Below are 16,705 nucleotides of genomic sequence, written 5' to 3' on the forward strand. Positions count from 1 at the left end.
AGGACAGGAGAAATGAATATGTACAAAGTGAGAAGTGAGAAGGATTGGAGATAAAAAGAAAAAAGACGCAAAACACTGGGTTTGATGGTTGGAAATCACATTACAGGTTAAGCCCACTTCAAGTTGCGGCTGTATGGTCTTAAGGACGAAAAGTCTCCTTGCAATCTATATTCACTTAGAAAGAACAGAGCAGCACCAAGTGGATGAACTCAGCTTAGCGGTCCGTATCCAAGAAGAGCGCATACTAATGAGATTTATTTTCATTTTTTCAATGGGACACAGGTACATCAACCGCTGGCCTTTCGCTGCTAAATAGAGGGATTTATTACTTTCTCTAATCCCTAAAACTCACACCTTTGAAAGTTTCTCATTCAAACCTAAATCAACCTTAATCATTTCTATAATTTGTGTAAAATACCATTATAAACCTCTTTAAAGACATAGATCAGAACACAAAAGGTGCTACTGTCCCTGGCAGTTTTGCACCAGTGTCAAGCACTTTTACTTTGGTGCCATGCTATTGTGTACCACCATTGGCACCAAACACATTGTGCACGTTCTTTTTACAGTAGTTGATCAGTGCAATTAGTGGTGAAAATGTGCATGGTAGTGGTGCATATTTACACTTTACAGACTTAGCCCAAGTGCCGTACCAGGTATTCAAGCTATTATGACCATTTGGGGTGAAGGGCGGAGCGGATAAAGGCAAAAAAGCAGCCAGCCTGAGCTGGCTAGTTTCCAGCAACCACTTATAGCGTGATGAGGACGGAGAGGCTGGGCTTAGATTCCAGCCATGTTGCTGCTCGGTGCTGCCTGGTAAGGTGAGTGCATGGCAGTCTGGCGGTGATGTGGAGAAGCCAGGTAGCGTCTGACAGGTGCGACCCAGTGAAGATTCGTTAAGGGCTCTGCCATCATCTAAATCAGATGAGGAGGAGGGAGTGGGGGGCATGGAATTCACTGTGTCTAGGCCGCGTCTGTCAGGTGTGGCCAGGTGTGTCTTAATGGTTTGGACAGAACCGGGGTTCACAGTGCAGGGCTCCCATGATGAGAAGAAGCACTGAGTGCCGAGGGGAGTTGCAAAGCTTGTCCTCATTGGCCAATTTCCGGGCCCATTGTGTTTTATGAGCCATACCAGCTCATAGGGCCAGAAATTGGCCAATAGGGAGTGCCAGGTCACTCCGCTGGGTTATAATATTTTATGTAGCCCATAATGTCCACACATTAGTTTAACAATTTGATTTGTGAAATTCAGCCACCTCGAATTCACTGACAGGCCTCCTATACAACTATACTCTCAGCTGCATAATTCTGAATTCCCCATGATCACTGAATGGACCCCTGTTTCAAATAACAGGATTATCTGTTATCACTACAAATGATGTATTCCCTGCTTGCTAATCTCTGAGCCACCACCTGATTTTTGCTGAACACCATTAAAGGAAAGCAAATGCTGCTTTAACATACACCACAGTGGCTCAGTTTCAACTCACACAGGCAAGTTTGTAGCATTAAAAGTTGCAGCTTTTTATTTAATCAATGGAAAAATAATTCACAGTTTAAGTGTTTAGAAAATGTTTGTTCAATTTTAAAATGATTGAACCATTCTGCAGCCTTCAAAGTGATAGCCATGGAGTCATTGGGCCTCATCACGTGTTTGAAGGCAGCCATAGTGCTATTTGCGGCATGGCTGCCTCCAAACTCGGGTCCGGGTTCCCTGAATGGGGACTTACCAGGTCATTCCAACCTTGGAGGACCCGGTATTTCCTCATTCAGGGAAGCCATCCCCATTCCCATTCGAGCCCCGATAGGGCTCAATGGGGAGGGAGCTAATAACGGGCCCGTTATTATTTATTATTATTTTATTTTATTTTTTTATTTGTGTTTGGTTTAAAAAATATAAACCTTTACAAAATGAACACAAAATACATTTTGTTTTACAAAAGGAAAAGATTTAAGATCAGTTAAAACAATTAAAACCCTATTTCTAATACAAAATATACATCCAAGCTGATGTCATGCCATTCCTATCTAAAACATACAAACATTTACATACATACATATAGAAATTATCTCTTCAGACAAGTTTTCCTTTTTACATTTGTTCAATTGTAGGAATTATTTGGCTGCAGGCAGATTACAGACTTCGTCCAAGAATTTCCCGGTAGCCAATTTCAATGCATTCACTTTACCATAAAGCATATTCCACCAAATATCTTCAATATCTACTCTGGACGGATCAAGAACAAATTTACCAAAGATTGCAAGTCTTTGGATTACCAGTGCCTGACAGTTTAATAACAAATGCTTCAATGTTTCAGGTACATCTTTACTGTGACAAAACGACAGTTAATTCTCTGTGTAGTACCTGAGCGGATTTCTAAAATTTCCCCTGTCAGTAAAACATTGAAGCGGAATCTCATATAGGCAGCCCTCCTTTTAGGGTGAGGGAATTTAATTAGATATGACTCCGGTGTACCCATTTTTTTTCCCATCATAAATGATCTGATTATAGATCCTGGAGGACTTCACTCTTTCCATAGACTGCATCCAATCCAAAGATTGAAGTTTTTCCTTAACTTTCAAGGGGTTAAGGATCAAAGTCTCCAATGTTAGACAAACTGAATCAAGACAATTCAAACAATCTATTTGAAGGTTCAACAACCACTTAGAAGGCGAAGAACCGGCTCTCAATCTACAACCCATCAGTGCATATAAGGTGTTCTCTTTAGTGGTGATTAAATTCCGATAGAGGTTTAACCTTTTCAGCATAATTTTATTGTCTAGTGACAGAATGCCCAACTCAAAGTGGATAGCTGACATTGGAACTCACTTCGGTAGACAGTACAGTATTTTCCGCCAGAATTTGGATTCCAGTGTTGGGGGGAAATTCTGCCGGGGTCGGCCGGGCCGTCCGCAGACCTCCAGGCAGGGAGGCCCCAACTCCTCCCGTGTATCCCAGATGAGATAGAGTATGAGACACACACAAGGAGCAAGGTGACTCTGCTGTTTATTAGACAAAACGGCAGGGATGGGTCAAGGAGCGTACGCGTCCGTCCTGACACACACACAATCGTGGGGCTCGCATGCCCTTTTTACTGTATTATGACGCGCTACTTGCGTCACTTCAGAAAGTTAACAAAAAACCTATCGCCACTCTTAATTGGTTGCTCAAGTGGTAGGGTTAGTATAGCACACATATAGAGAACAATGTTAGTGGACAAAGGGTAGTCAGGTGATATATCTGGGTTGTCCCTACAATTAGATACATGAGAATTGTTACATGAAGACTCCTGAGGATTGGTTAATATTACTGGCGTCAGTGATAAGAGCCCCATGTTCTGATTGGTGCGCCCGTGAGCTTCCCAGCCTGGGACCGCCGCTGTTCCCAGCTCTCGGTGTACCTGCAATTTGCAACAATGTTTCACTATGGGTACGTGCAGACAATGTGAGGATTTATTCATAGCTGGAAGGCTGACCGCTCCCACTGTCGCAGATGTCCATTGAGCCTTTCAAGTGTATCTGCCTGTGTCTCGTAGCGAGGGATCCAGACGCCTCTTTTCTCCTGGGTTTGGCATCTCGTCAGGTTCGGCTTGGTCACGTGGGGAGGGACCGTGTTTGAGGCAGAATTCTGCACAATTAATATTGCTTTTCCACTGTGTGTCTGGTTTAATTTGCAGGTGTGACCTTAACGTTGGTGCGCAGAGTGCGAGGTTGCAACATCGTGCCTTTGATGATTTGTTCTTGGAATGTGGGTTTGCAACATTGCGACCTTGGCTGGTTGCTCCGCCGGGCTCATTCTGCAGGATCAGCAACCTGACTCTTGCTTTGTTAATGTACACGGGAGCTCTTGTTTGAGGCCTACTCGGGCCTGGTGCATAAGTGGTCCGTTTAGTGCATAGGTGCTTTAGGTTATAGTGGCATATAGTTCCATGACCAGTATCGTGTCTTCATTATACTTCTCATGGTGGTAACTGGTTTCAAGAGAAGCGTGAGCAAGCTTTGTAGATGAGTTCATGACGCGTCTTGCGTTTCTGAAATCCTATGTAAAAAATAATAAAGATGCACGTCCGTGAATATGCCTGTCGCCTACGTCATAGCACTGAGTATATTCTTCGTGTAGATCGGTGTGGGAATGTCCAGTGTGTATATTTGTACAGATGTGCTTCCCGTTGTCTAGGTCGTCATGGCATCTCTAACGACGTGTAGATTTTAGTCTAGTTGGTCCGTGCCGCAGGTGTCGGCATGGCCAGTGCGGGCTGCTGGGCAGGCAGATGGACACATCCATATGTTCCTGTACCAGGGTATCTGGTCGTCTGGTAAATGGACAAACTCTTCTCGTGGCGGGTGTCTGGGTCGTGACCCTTTAGGCCAAGCGCGAGAGGTGAAGGACGGGAGCCTGGTCTTCCATTCTCCCACTTCAGTCCCCCCTCTGGTCGACTTGTCGACCACAAACATATCCTTCTCGTTATCTCCTCTTACTCGCCATATCTTAGTTATTCCTCCTAGATGTCCATAATGGTTTACATGATCTTCAAATGACCAATACATATATTCACATGTTCCTCCAGGAGTACAGTATACCCATTTCCCTATGTAGCTCCTGGGGTTTCTTGGGTTCTCGATCTTCACTGATGGTGGGTCTAGATGGTTGGTGATGATTTGGGTGCGCAACTGCTCCCTCTCCTTTATTATCACACCTGTATGTTGGCCGTCATCTGCTGGCATCAAGGGGTGCATTCCCACCATTTCGAGCAACTCGTCAGTGGTACGTGCCTTCCGGGCCTTCCAAAATCTAATTATGATCAGCGTAGCTCCAGCCAAAATAGTACAACCCACTATTATTTTCAGTCCATCTGACAGCCAGGATGGCATCCATGACCATAATAGTGAAAACCAGCTCTTATCCTTGTTCACACCGTTACTTTCATCCATCATTTTGGAGTGCATCTGGGCCAATTGTGAAACTGCTTCTGTCAGTGTACCATTGTCAGCATCGTTGGCAGGTATGAACGTGCAGCATGATTGTCCTATCTTTGCACAAACTCCTCCTTCCATTGCTGTAAGAAGATCCAACACATATCTGTTCTGGAGTGCTACCATCCTTATAGCTCGCAGCTCCTCTTTTATTGCGTTAAACCCATTTACTGTAGAATTGATGGTCATCATTAGTTCCCATCTAGTTATTTGGAGCCATTTTGCGTTTGCGTAAGCCTGCAGTCCCGGGTGTATTATTGAGGAGAAGAACATTGCTGCTCTGCTGAATAGTCTGTGTTCTGGCGGTATTGAGGTTAGTGCCGTTTCCGACCTTCCCCACAGGTAATTTCCTGTCAGTGGCTCTCCTTGTCTTTTTCTTCTATTTAGGACAGTATCATTGCTGTTGGTCCTGTTCCCTTGCTCCTCCTGGAGTGGTGCAGATCTCTTTTTTCTCTTGTCCCCTTCATCCATTTTGGGAAAGTTCGCCACATTGACATGCTTCTTGGGTACCACTAGTGATGGTACATTGACGTGCACCATTGTGCACACACCATTCCACAGGGGAGGCAGTGTATGGTATGCCTTTTCTCAACAGGCCCAATAATGGTCCATTATTACTGCTGTTCCTGCTCCCCCCTCAGGTAACTCCACCACACTTGCACAATTGGTGTTATATCCTACGTCCACCTCTCCTTTATGCTGGTAGCATACCTTGGGCGCAGTCAGCGGTAGTATTGTTATTGGGTCTTCATCTGTTTCTACCCACGTGAGCATTGGTACATACTTGATCCACGTCGTCCAACATCGGTGATTGTGTGCCTCGATAGTTGAGATAGTTTCCTTTGTTACCATGTTGCTGCCAATCACTCCTATCTCCCAGCTGTTGTCCAGATACACCTTCCCTGTTATCGTCACCAGCGGCCTCTCCCAACATCCTTGTTTACCCGGAACTTCAGTGGCGTACCAATCACATGGTAGATACTGCAGTGTTACTTTCTTTGTTTCTCCTTTTGCAGGGCCACTTGTTATGTATCTGAATGCTTCAGCATGTAAACTGCTCTTGTGGTAACTCAAATAGGTCTTGAGGAAGTTGTTTTCATATGGGTATGAGTCTCGTGTTTTCCATGTCATGTGTACTACTGTCCCTTGAAATCTTCCTTTCGTTTGGAACAGTGCCAAGTATATTATGCACTGGGCTGTCTTTTCCTCTATTTCTGTGGCAACAAATGTTAGTGAAGCACTCATGGCGTATGGTATTAATGAGCAAACGTAGCAGCTGTCCTCAGTTGTCTGCTTACCAATGCGGGTCATGTGTTGGTACCATATGTTGTTTGTAACGTATGCTGAATCTTGTATATAATTATCAATACCTTTATTGTCTGAGTATGTGCTGCGTTTAACTCTATTTTGCTTGGGTGCAATGTTACTACTATCACCTGACGTAACACCTGTTGCAGCAGGGGACGGGGGTATATTAGGTTTGGGTGCAGCAATAAAATTAATAGCATAGCTGTACTGCCATACAGAGGCAGCCAAGAACCCGGTGATCATAAAAATCCCTATTACTTTTATTACATATGCTAATCTCACCGGCATTTTGCTCTTACCTTGCTGCAGTCCTGGCAGCGTATTCTTGCGACGTTAAAGTTGCCCGCCTAAAGATTCTCAAAATGCTTGTTATTAAATGTTAGTTGTTTGTTTGGTTTAAGCTCTCCCTATCAAATAGTCATTCAGTGCCCAGGCGAAGAGCTGCTCCCATGCTACTCTAAGTGATCGGTCTCTTAGCACCGGCAAGTATGGGCGGAGGTGGGGCATGGAATATTCTATGGCCAGGAGGAATGCTGTGTAGTAGACACGTACCCTCCTCTTCTTTAGGTATGTTGGTCTTTTTATTTCGTATACAAATTGGTGTGACAATTCTTCTGGGTAGTTATCGTCTGGGAGTACCATCTACGCCTGGGCAGTGAACTTGTTAGTTATCTTTTCTTAACAATACAATAATACGCAGTTCCTGTATGTGCGAGAGAAAAAAAGAGAACATTCACTTGTTTACATGTGTATTTGTGCAGGTAATGTCTTTCAGTTCAATGGGCGGGGGGTTTGTGCTCAGATGGCGGAAGTATTTTTACTCTTTGAGCGTGTGACCATGGGGTGGGCAGTATGGGGATCACCCCTTTCTTCGTCAGTTATTGTCTCCGGGGAAGCTGGGTAGTTACACGGTAAGGGAACAATTGGGTCGTTGTCTGTGGTAGAACTTCCTTCCGCTGTCGGGGATGTTGTTGCTGTTCTTCCAATGGACCTGTCGTTGGCGCTGGGGCGGGTCTGCAGTTTGTAGATCTTTACATCATGTAGGTGGTTCCAGGCACGCTTGTCCTTTAGTTTTACTGCTCTTGTTGATACGTCCTCTACCAGATGGGGGCTAGTGAACCTCTTATCGTTCCACTTCCTATTGAAATTGCGAAGTAGCATGTGGTCACCTTTGGCAAGTTTGCACAAGTTCTCCTTTTCCAATTCTGTACTGGCACCTTCTTCTTGATTGCTGGTAGACCCGCCCCGTGTGCGCTCGAGCTGTTGAAACACAAACACAACACTAGTAATCAAAGAAGACACATATTGATACATTTCATCACCTAACACACTCGCTGAACTTTCGTGGTCAGTGAATGCCCTTGACGTTGGCGTTAGGGGAAGGCGCATTTGACGTCCAGTAACCACCTCGTGAGGGGTGAGGTGGTGGTCGGACCCTGGCCTATTCCTTAATTCAAATAGGGCTAATGGAAGGCAATATAACCAGCTTTTCTTTGTTGTTTGTTGTATTTTTGCAATTGCCTCCTTCAATAGGCCATTCAGGCGTTCACATACACCGTTAGCCTGTGGGTGGTATGCACATGCAAATTTGTGTTTTATGCTCAGCAAGGATGTGATATGCTGGAACATTTCGTTTGCGAAATGCGGGCCATTGTCTGACCTTAAGACCTCGCACACTCCCCACCTGGGGAAGACCTCCCTTACTAGGAATTTGGCTGCTCTAAATGCATCTGGGTGTGAACAGGGCCCTGCTTCAATCCACCTAGAGAATGGACATACTACTACAATCATATACCTATTACCTTGACATATGTTGATCATATCAACATAGTTAATGTGAAGGTGCCGAAAAGGTCCCTCTGGCCGGGGTATGGTACCTCTTATCACTTTTAGGGTATGACCGGCCGTAAACTGTTGACATGTGAGACAATTGCTGATAAAATTCGACACATGAGAATTTAACTCGGGACAGAACCAATCTTCTCTAATTCATGCTGCAATTATTTCCTTGCCTGTATGGGCTGGGTGATGTAATTGGCTCAGGGCGGTGTTTAAAAGTGCCAACGGTATTACAACCTTTCCAGTGCCACCCTGGCGCCATAGTGCGTCGGTTGGTGACATTGTACATCCTCTTTTTACCCATATTTCCTTTTCGGCCATTGGTGCAGCCGCTTGTAGCTCCATAATCTGTGTGGCTGGGAGATGGGTGTACCCTTCTCTTATCAACATCTCCCTAGCCATTCCCCTCCCTCTCCATCTCTGTGAGTCTGTGGGGTTCCATATCTCACCAAAGTATGCAGCATATTTCGCATGTGCATCTGCTGCTGCATTCCCTTTTGAGACGTGGTCTTCACCATTGGTGTGTGCGGTACATTTTACTAGGGCTAGTTCTTGGGGGTCGTTTATTACTTCAATTAGTTCAGCCAATAAGAGGGCATGTTGCACTGGAGTGCCATCAGCTCTCCTAAACCCTCTTCTTCTCCATTTTGATAGCCCTGAGTGGACAGTGGATGTAACATATGCACTGTCGGAATATATGGTTACTCGTTTGTCAAAACTTTCCTTTAATGCCAATATTAGTGCAACCAGTTCCGTGGCTTGAGCAGAGTAATGCTGTGGTAATTGTACACATTTCATAGCCACACATACCGGCGCCTCCATCATTTTTACCACTGCTGCCCCAGTCCCCCGTATCCCATCTCCTTGATCAATAGTTGATGACCCATCAATAAACAAAAGCTCACCTCCCTCGAGTGCGTTCTCTTCAACTTTTCTAGTACATGAGTACATTTCAGTTATTTGGGTGCAGTCATGGGCGTAATCTCCCTCCTCAATTACTTCTGCTAGGAACCTTGCAGGGTTAACCGTGCTACATCTAACAATTGCTAGTTCAGCTCTAGACAAAATGATCTCATAACCTGATGCCCTCTGCGTTGTTAGTGTGGACTTAGGTTTATTCAATATTGCAAATAGTGCATGTTCCACAAACAGTATAGTTGGACACCCCATGGTTATTGCTGATGCTTTTTCCACTGCAAAAGCAGCTGCTGCGAGACCTTGTTCGCAAGGGAAGTGACCTAACATCACAGGGTCTAAGTGACCGCTGTAAAATGCTACTGGTTTATAGCCCATGCTCGTTTTTTGGGCCAACACTGCTTTCATCACTGCTGAGTCGCAATGTGAAAATATAAAAAATCGTCGCTCATAGTCTGGGGATGCCAGTACTGGAGCAGTTGATATCGCGTCTTTTAATTCATCAAAAGCCTCCCTCATTTCCATAGTCCACCCCAACTTTTTCTCCCCTTTATTTGCTTCCCTCAAACCCTCAAGCAGGGGTCCTATGTATGAACTGTAATCAAATACCCATGCTCTACAGTAGTTGCACAGCCCCAGAAATTGCTGCAGTTCTCTCACAGTCTGTGGCATTGGAGTGCTTGAAATGGCCTGTGCTCTTTGTGGTGCAATCTTTCTTCCATGTTGGGATATCAGTTGGCCAATGTAAAGTACCTGTTCCTGACAGTATTGTATCTTTTCCATGTCTACCTTGTACCCTTTTTCAGCCAATATCGTCAACATTTTTAAGGAGTCCTCTCTGCATTTACTTTCGTTTGTACTGCAAATTGTTATGTCATCCACATACTGTAACACTGTGCTTTCCACCTCAACATTACCCAAATCCATCTGTATTACTCTATTGAAAATTGAGGGTGATTCACAATACCCCTGTGGCAATCTGGTATGTTTCCACTTTGTATTTCGGTAAGTGAAGCTTGTCAAATCTTGTGAGTCTGGGTGTAATGGTATTGAGAAAAAAGCATTTTTAAGGTCAATCACTGTAAATCGTGATGCTTCTGCTGGAATGCCACACAATATTGTGGCCGGGTTTGCTGTTACTGGATACTCTGCTTCTACTATGTTGTTCAAGGGCCTGAGGTCCTGTATGAAGCGCCAAGACCCCCCTTTAGCCTTGCGCACTGGGTACACAGCTGTGTTACATGGTGACTCTGAGGAGACCAATATGCCATTATTTATAAGGGCCGTTATGGTTTCATATATGCCCTCATCTGCCTCCTTTGACAGTGGGTACTGTTTCACTCTTGGTAGTATGGCACCTTTTTTCAATTTTATCCTTACACCCCCTATGCTTTTTATGCATCCCACGTCATAAGGGCTAATAGTCCATAATGATTTGGGCACCCTTGCCATATCCTCCTTAAAGAAGGGGACTGGGGTGCATGCGGGTGCCTCAAGTGCCATTGCAATTTTCTGTGCTACTTGTTTGTGAGCCACTCTTAGCCATATTTCTACACTCATCATGAACACCATTTCACCTTCCTCCTTTTCTTCTGAGAACAGCTCCTTATCTGACACCTGGGTCAATCTACATCCTTCTGCTAGTGCTATCACTGCCCTCCATGCTCTCCCTTCTTTATCTTGGGCGTGCACAGCAATATAATCAGCTGTTGCAATAATGCTCTCAATGTCCATTACAAACACCTTTCCTTCTGGTTCATTAACAGGTGTTTCTGGTCGAAACAGATAGGCTGCTGGCCTCCTCCATATTTTCCCTTCTATCCCTGGCATCCATGCAAATGCCATGTCTGTTCCATACTGGAATATCTCGCCATCTACTGGTTCCGCCCTAATTGCTGTCTGTCCACAGTATGCTTGCATAATCTGTCGTGCTGCGAGCATGTTAATCCCTGGAGTAGAGCAGATTATGCCATCCTCTGTAAAAGAGATCGTCATATTCAACCTGTTCATTATGTCCCTCCCCAGTATATTTACTGGTGAGGCACTATAATATAAAAGTGGAATCGAAAGATCATAATCTCCAATAGATAAGGGAACGTTATCAGTAAAGGGAACCAACCCTTTAGCCCCAGAAAATCCTTGGGTGTTCATAGCTTCGCCTGACATCTTAAATTTACCTTCCCTTATGCAAGACCGGGTTGCCCCGGTGTCAACAAGGAATGATAATTTTTTGTCACCTATCGTTACCTCTATGCGTGGCTCCTCCGCACTATTAGGTGTTACTGACAGGATGGGACACACCAAGGCCGTCTGTGGGCTGTCCTATTGGGGGTACAATGATTGGCCATTCCCTGTGTAAGGGTTGTGTCCCAAGACCGTCACCCTACCCAATTGCGTTTGTTGAGTTTGGGGTTGTTGTGTTAGCGCTACTTGTTGTTGTGGCAGTGGCTGTTGTTGTGTTATTTGTTGTTGTGGCAGTGAATACGTTTGTGGCTGTGGTTGTGTTATTTGTTGTTGTGGGTCACTTCCTTGTTGCAACGTCTGCTGTTGTTGTATGCCCTGCTGTTCTTGTGAGGTCCTAGGTTGTGCCTGTTCATTCCATGCTGATGTTCCTGGCCTGACCCTACATGTACGTGACATGTGTCCTAATAATCCACAACTCCAACACACGGGTGGTTTCCTGCTTTGCCATGGGAAGCTCCCTGTGTTGTCCTGGTATACTGGTTGCCCTGTGGGGTAGGAATTTCTAAGTCCTCCCACCTGCTGTTGGGCATTATATCCGTATCCTCTCCCTCTCATAAATCCTCCTCTCCCCCTGTTATAACTATAGTACCCAGCTCCTTGCATTGGGTACCCTCCTCCCATGTTTGGTGCATGTAATTGCAGTTGCGGCACTTGTTGTGTTATAGACTGTGGAGGTGCTATTTGAGCGGGATCTTGTGCAGCCACTACTTGTGTGGGGCTTTGGGCCATTGGTGTGGGCGTAGTTATTAGTGCCCCTTCCATTGTGTATTTAGTAAGTTTTTTCTGTACTAGTTTAGCCTCTTCTGTTTTCCTGTCCTCTTCCTTTTGTTTCATTTTCCCCTGCCATGTCCTGCAGTGATGTACTATAGTCAGTTGTATTTCTGGCCATGGTTTTGCTTCCATTCCCACTACTTTCTTTAGTTGTTTCTGAACTCCTTCTGGGAGCCCTTGTACTAGTATATGATAAAATATGGCTGGTGTTTTGTCCCATTGTTCTCTAGTTTCCATGCGCCACTTCTCTTGGATATCCTGGATATAATCAACCGGATCCTCATTCTCACGCATCTTACGGGAAGTAATTGCTCCTATGTCTGATGTGTCTGGGTACTGTACTCTCAGTGCCTGCCATAGCGCATGTCTGCAGTTTGCAAATGGTGCCCCATCATGCGATGTGTTTGTTATTGTTACCCCATGGAATCCCGCTCTCTTCCAAATGTCATCCGCTCTATCCCCTAATGTTGATATTAACAGGCCCTTCACATCTCCTACTGCTAGTTTCTGTCCTGCGGTGTGTTTTTCCATTTCATATATCCACTTACCCGCACCTCCACTTAGTGATGGGAGCCTACATTTTATATTTTCTTTATCCGTATGCTTCCAAGGGACGTACTGTGGTCTAACCCCTCCTCTCTCCAACAGTGGCATTAAGTTGTGTCTTGTGTCACCCTTTACGTTCCATAATATCGAGTCCTCACACCCCTCTTCTTCTTCCGTTTCCTTTACCTCTTCAATTTCGTCCTTATTACCCCTGCTCCTAACTCCTTTTCCATCCTTTTCCCTCCTTTCGTCATTTCCTGTATTTAATGTGGGCGTGTTTATTTGTCTGTCTTGCCTGCGACTAGGGAGGTCCCTAAGCCGACATGCATAAGGTGTCAGTTCGTCCATGAAGGGCGCGAGCTTTATTCTGTGCAGCGAGCGTGCGGTGGTTAAACATGTAGGGTGCGATGGGGGAGGGCGTGATGGTGATGGGGGTGGTGTGGTTTCATGGGTTTGTCTTTCCACTAGTCCTTGCACTCCCTCCTTACTTCTCTCCAGCTCCTCCCTTCTCCTACTGATCCATGGCGAGTCTATGTTTGTTCTAGTGAGGTGTAGCTTATCTAAGCTTTCCCTTTCACTCTTTCTTCCTTCCCTCTCCACTCCTTCTTCCTCCTCACTGCAAAAATCATTCATAAATGGCACCCCCCACTCTGCCATTTTCCCTTTTATTGTTACTGTTTCTAAATCTATTAGGTCTATTTCTCCCTTTCCTTTGTTACCAACTGCTCCCCCTAGTGCTGATGTTGTTGCTACTTCTCTACTTCTATATACATCCCCCCATTTTTCACTCTCCCTACTCCTCCCTTCTCTTTCCCCTTCACTTCTCTCCTCCATCTCCCTACTATTTTCCTCCCTTTTCCTTTTCAATTCCTCCATCACTTCGTTGCTCATCTGTTCCAATATTCTTTCATCCTCTTTCTTCCTTTCCCATTTCACCCTTTCTCGTTCTACTATACTTTCTATTACTTTCCCCTCTTCATATTTCTTAGCTGTCTCTGATAGTACCCTCCTCTTCCATATTGCCATTTCCTTTTCCTTTTCTTCTTCTTCCTTCTTCTTCTCTCTCAGAACTACTCTTGATACCCTGTCTGCAGCTGCTTTTACCCTTTCAGCTTCTCTCCTTTGCTCCTCATTTCGTTCCCTTAATTTTTCCAATTCGTTCTTACCTTCTTTCCTTTTCCTCACTCTCTCTCTTTCCTCCCTCTCGAGCTGTTTGATCAATTCATTCTGCTCATCCCTTAGCTTTGCTAATCTTTCCTCCAAAATCTCTTCCTTTTGCCGTAACAGCTCCTCTCCCCTCATTTTACTCTCTCTTGCACTATCCTCGTCTGTTCTCTTTACCACCTCCCTCTCTTCTCCAGTTAGTGAACCTCGTAATTTTAGTAATATCTGTGCAGCTACCCACTCGTCGTTTCCTATCTCTACAGTCTGCTCTTCTCCAATCCTCTCCTCCCCCACTGGCATCTTCCTATGAGCCACATATGGTGGAGGGCTGTATGCCGGGTTCGAGTATCCTTCAGCCGCCCTTAATTGTCCTTCTATTTCTCCTAATTCTCTTAAAGGGTACAACCCTCCTCCCTCTGTTTTCACTCCCGGTGTTATGGGTATCTCGTTGCTGGGTTCCCTTTTTATGTCGTCTAATTTATCAATCTTTTCTCCTCCCTCTCCTCCGTTCCCCGTATTCTTTGTGCTTTCACGCCCCTTTTTCCCATTCTCTCCTTCTTTCTTAATCTCCTTTTCTTCCGGTGTTTCCCCCATAGTGAACATTCCATTTGGTCCTGGTCGGGACCCCTGGAACATCCTCCATAAGTTAAACACCTCCACATGGTTTGCCAACTTCTTCCCCTTGTATGTATTGTGCATATGGTTTAGCAGTGAATGTTGGGCATATGGATCGAAACTACCATTAGGCGGCCATGGTGTTAACATTTTGTTATCCGTCCCCTGGGTCCACTCTATGCTGTACTTAATTAATTTCTCCCTATGGGGTGGCAGTGTGGTGCATATGTGTTGTAGTGGGGTAGTGAGTGTGTTCCCCCACCCTCCCGACCCTGTCCCGTATGACATAGTGGCGCTCCCCTTGTTACCCTTCCCTTCACTAGCAGTTTACAATATACAACCTTATATTGTTTACCTGGCCCCGTAAGTGTGGGGACTTACGACAATCCTTTGGCACAATATGCAGTAGAAATTATTAAAAACATAAAAAAAAACAAAAATATATGTGTATGATTTTATATTGTATATTCCTTCCCCTACGGCCCCCTGCGGCCGAAGCGTACGCAGCCCCCTGCGGCTGCGTACCCCTTACGACGCTCTTATACAGTCGTCCTGTTTCCCCGTTCTCCTCCCCCTTTTACACTTGCCGTGGCCGGCGTTCTCCGTGCGCAGCCACGCCCCTCTCCCCTTCTCCTTTTCTGATTCACTAGTCTATCGTTTATCTCCGTGTCCGCTCCCTTGTCATATTTCTCTTCCTCACCACTCTCAAACCCAAAGTTCCTTGTGTTCGCGATATCCTATTAAATCCCTACTGGTGACGTCACCGATCTCTTTGAGCTACTGGTACATTCTTCATATGTTCTTTAAGTTCAAAATACACTTGCAATTTACCCCCGCTAACCCTACAGCTGTCTTCCTGTCACTCCTGGAACAAGGTAATCAAATCAATAATATAATCGGACTGCGCACGCTGCGTCGCCTCGCGTGTGATACGCCCCTCAACAGGAGGGCTTAACCAGCCAACTATCTTCCGTATTGGGCAACTAGGCAACTAGCTACCGCCTACAGGGAAACGTCATCTACCTATCGAGTTTCTTGCTCGAACAATAGGGATCCTCGTCTACTCATTGATCAATAAATGCCAAATCGTAGGAAACCACACACACCCACCCTTACACGTAGTCGCGACTTAGGCCAATCTGTGTCTTTACGAGCGGCCGCACGTGATGTTTTCGTGCTCCGCCCCCCCCCTCTTTCGCGTGACGTAGCCGACTGCTCTTGCACTCGTTTCGCTACCATTCATTCCATTGGCAACACTAAGTTGTTAGACCTTCGCCGTGCGTCTGTACAACACCTCCCTCCTCCCTTATTTACTTCTTCCCCCCTCCCTCACAATTTCGCATTGCTCGTTGTGCGTGTCATGCTCACCAAGTTCTCTCGATGCAGGGCCGCTCGACTGCGTGCACCCCTCCGAGCGGCTCGCCACCTCCCCTCGTCTGGACCACGTCTGGACACTCGCCAACCGCGGGCGGGATACTTCTCAACTGGCTCCCGAGGGCCAATATCCGGATTGCGCTGTCCCGTCTTCTCGCAGCTCCGCGATGGTCCTGTAGTCCTCAGAAGGGGGCAACGGCAGAGGGGGCCGCGCCGCCGGGCCTCCTCGCAACGGGAGTGCCTGGAAAAAGTAAAAAATAAAAGTCGATCTTAAACAGATCTCAGCAGTGCCTCCAACTTGTTGGGGGGAAATTCTGCCGGGGTCGGCCGGGCCGTCCGCAGACCTCCAGGCAGGGAGGCCCCAACTCCTCCCGTGTATCCCAGATGAGATAGAGTATGAGACACACACAAGGAGCAAGGTGACTCTGCTGTTTATTAGACAAAACGGCAGGGATGGGTCAAGGAGCGTACGCGTCCGTCCTGACACACACACAATCGTGGGGCTCGCAAGCCCTTTTTACTGTATTATGACGCGCTACTTGCGTCACTTCAGAAAGTTAACAAAAAACCTATCGCCACTCTTAATTGGTTGCTCAAGTGGTAGGGTTAGTATAGCACACATATAGAGAACAATGTTAGTGGACAAAGGGTAGTCAGGTGATATATCTGGGTTGTCCCTACAATTAGATACATGAGAATTGTTACATGAAGACTCCTGAGGATTGGTTAATATTACTGGCGTCAGTGATAAGAGCCCCATGTTCTGATTGGTGCGCCCGTGAGCTTCCCAGCCTGGGACCACCGCTGTTCCCAGCTCTCGGTGTACCTGCAATTTGCAACAATGTTTCACTATGGGTACGTGCAGACAATGTGAGGATTTATTCATAGCTGGAAGGCTGACCGCTCCCACTGTCGCAGATGTCCATTGAGCCTTTCAAGTGTATCTGCCTGTGTC

The sequence above is a fragment of the Ambystoma mexicanum genome, chromosome 4p (genome assembly GCF_040938575.1).
Source record: "Ambystoma mexicanum isolate Mex_15411 chromosome 4p, UKY_AmexF1_1, whole genome shotgun sequence".
In the NCBI taxonomy this organism is placed as follows: Eukaryota; Metazoa; Chordata; class Amphibia; order Caudata; family Ambystomatidae; genus Ambystoma; species Ambystoma mexicanum.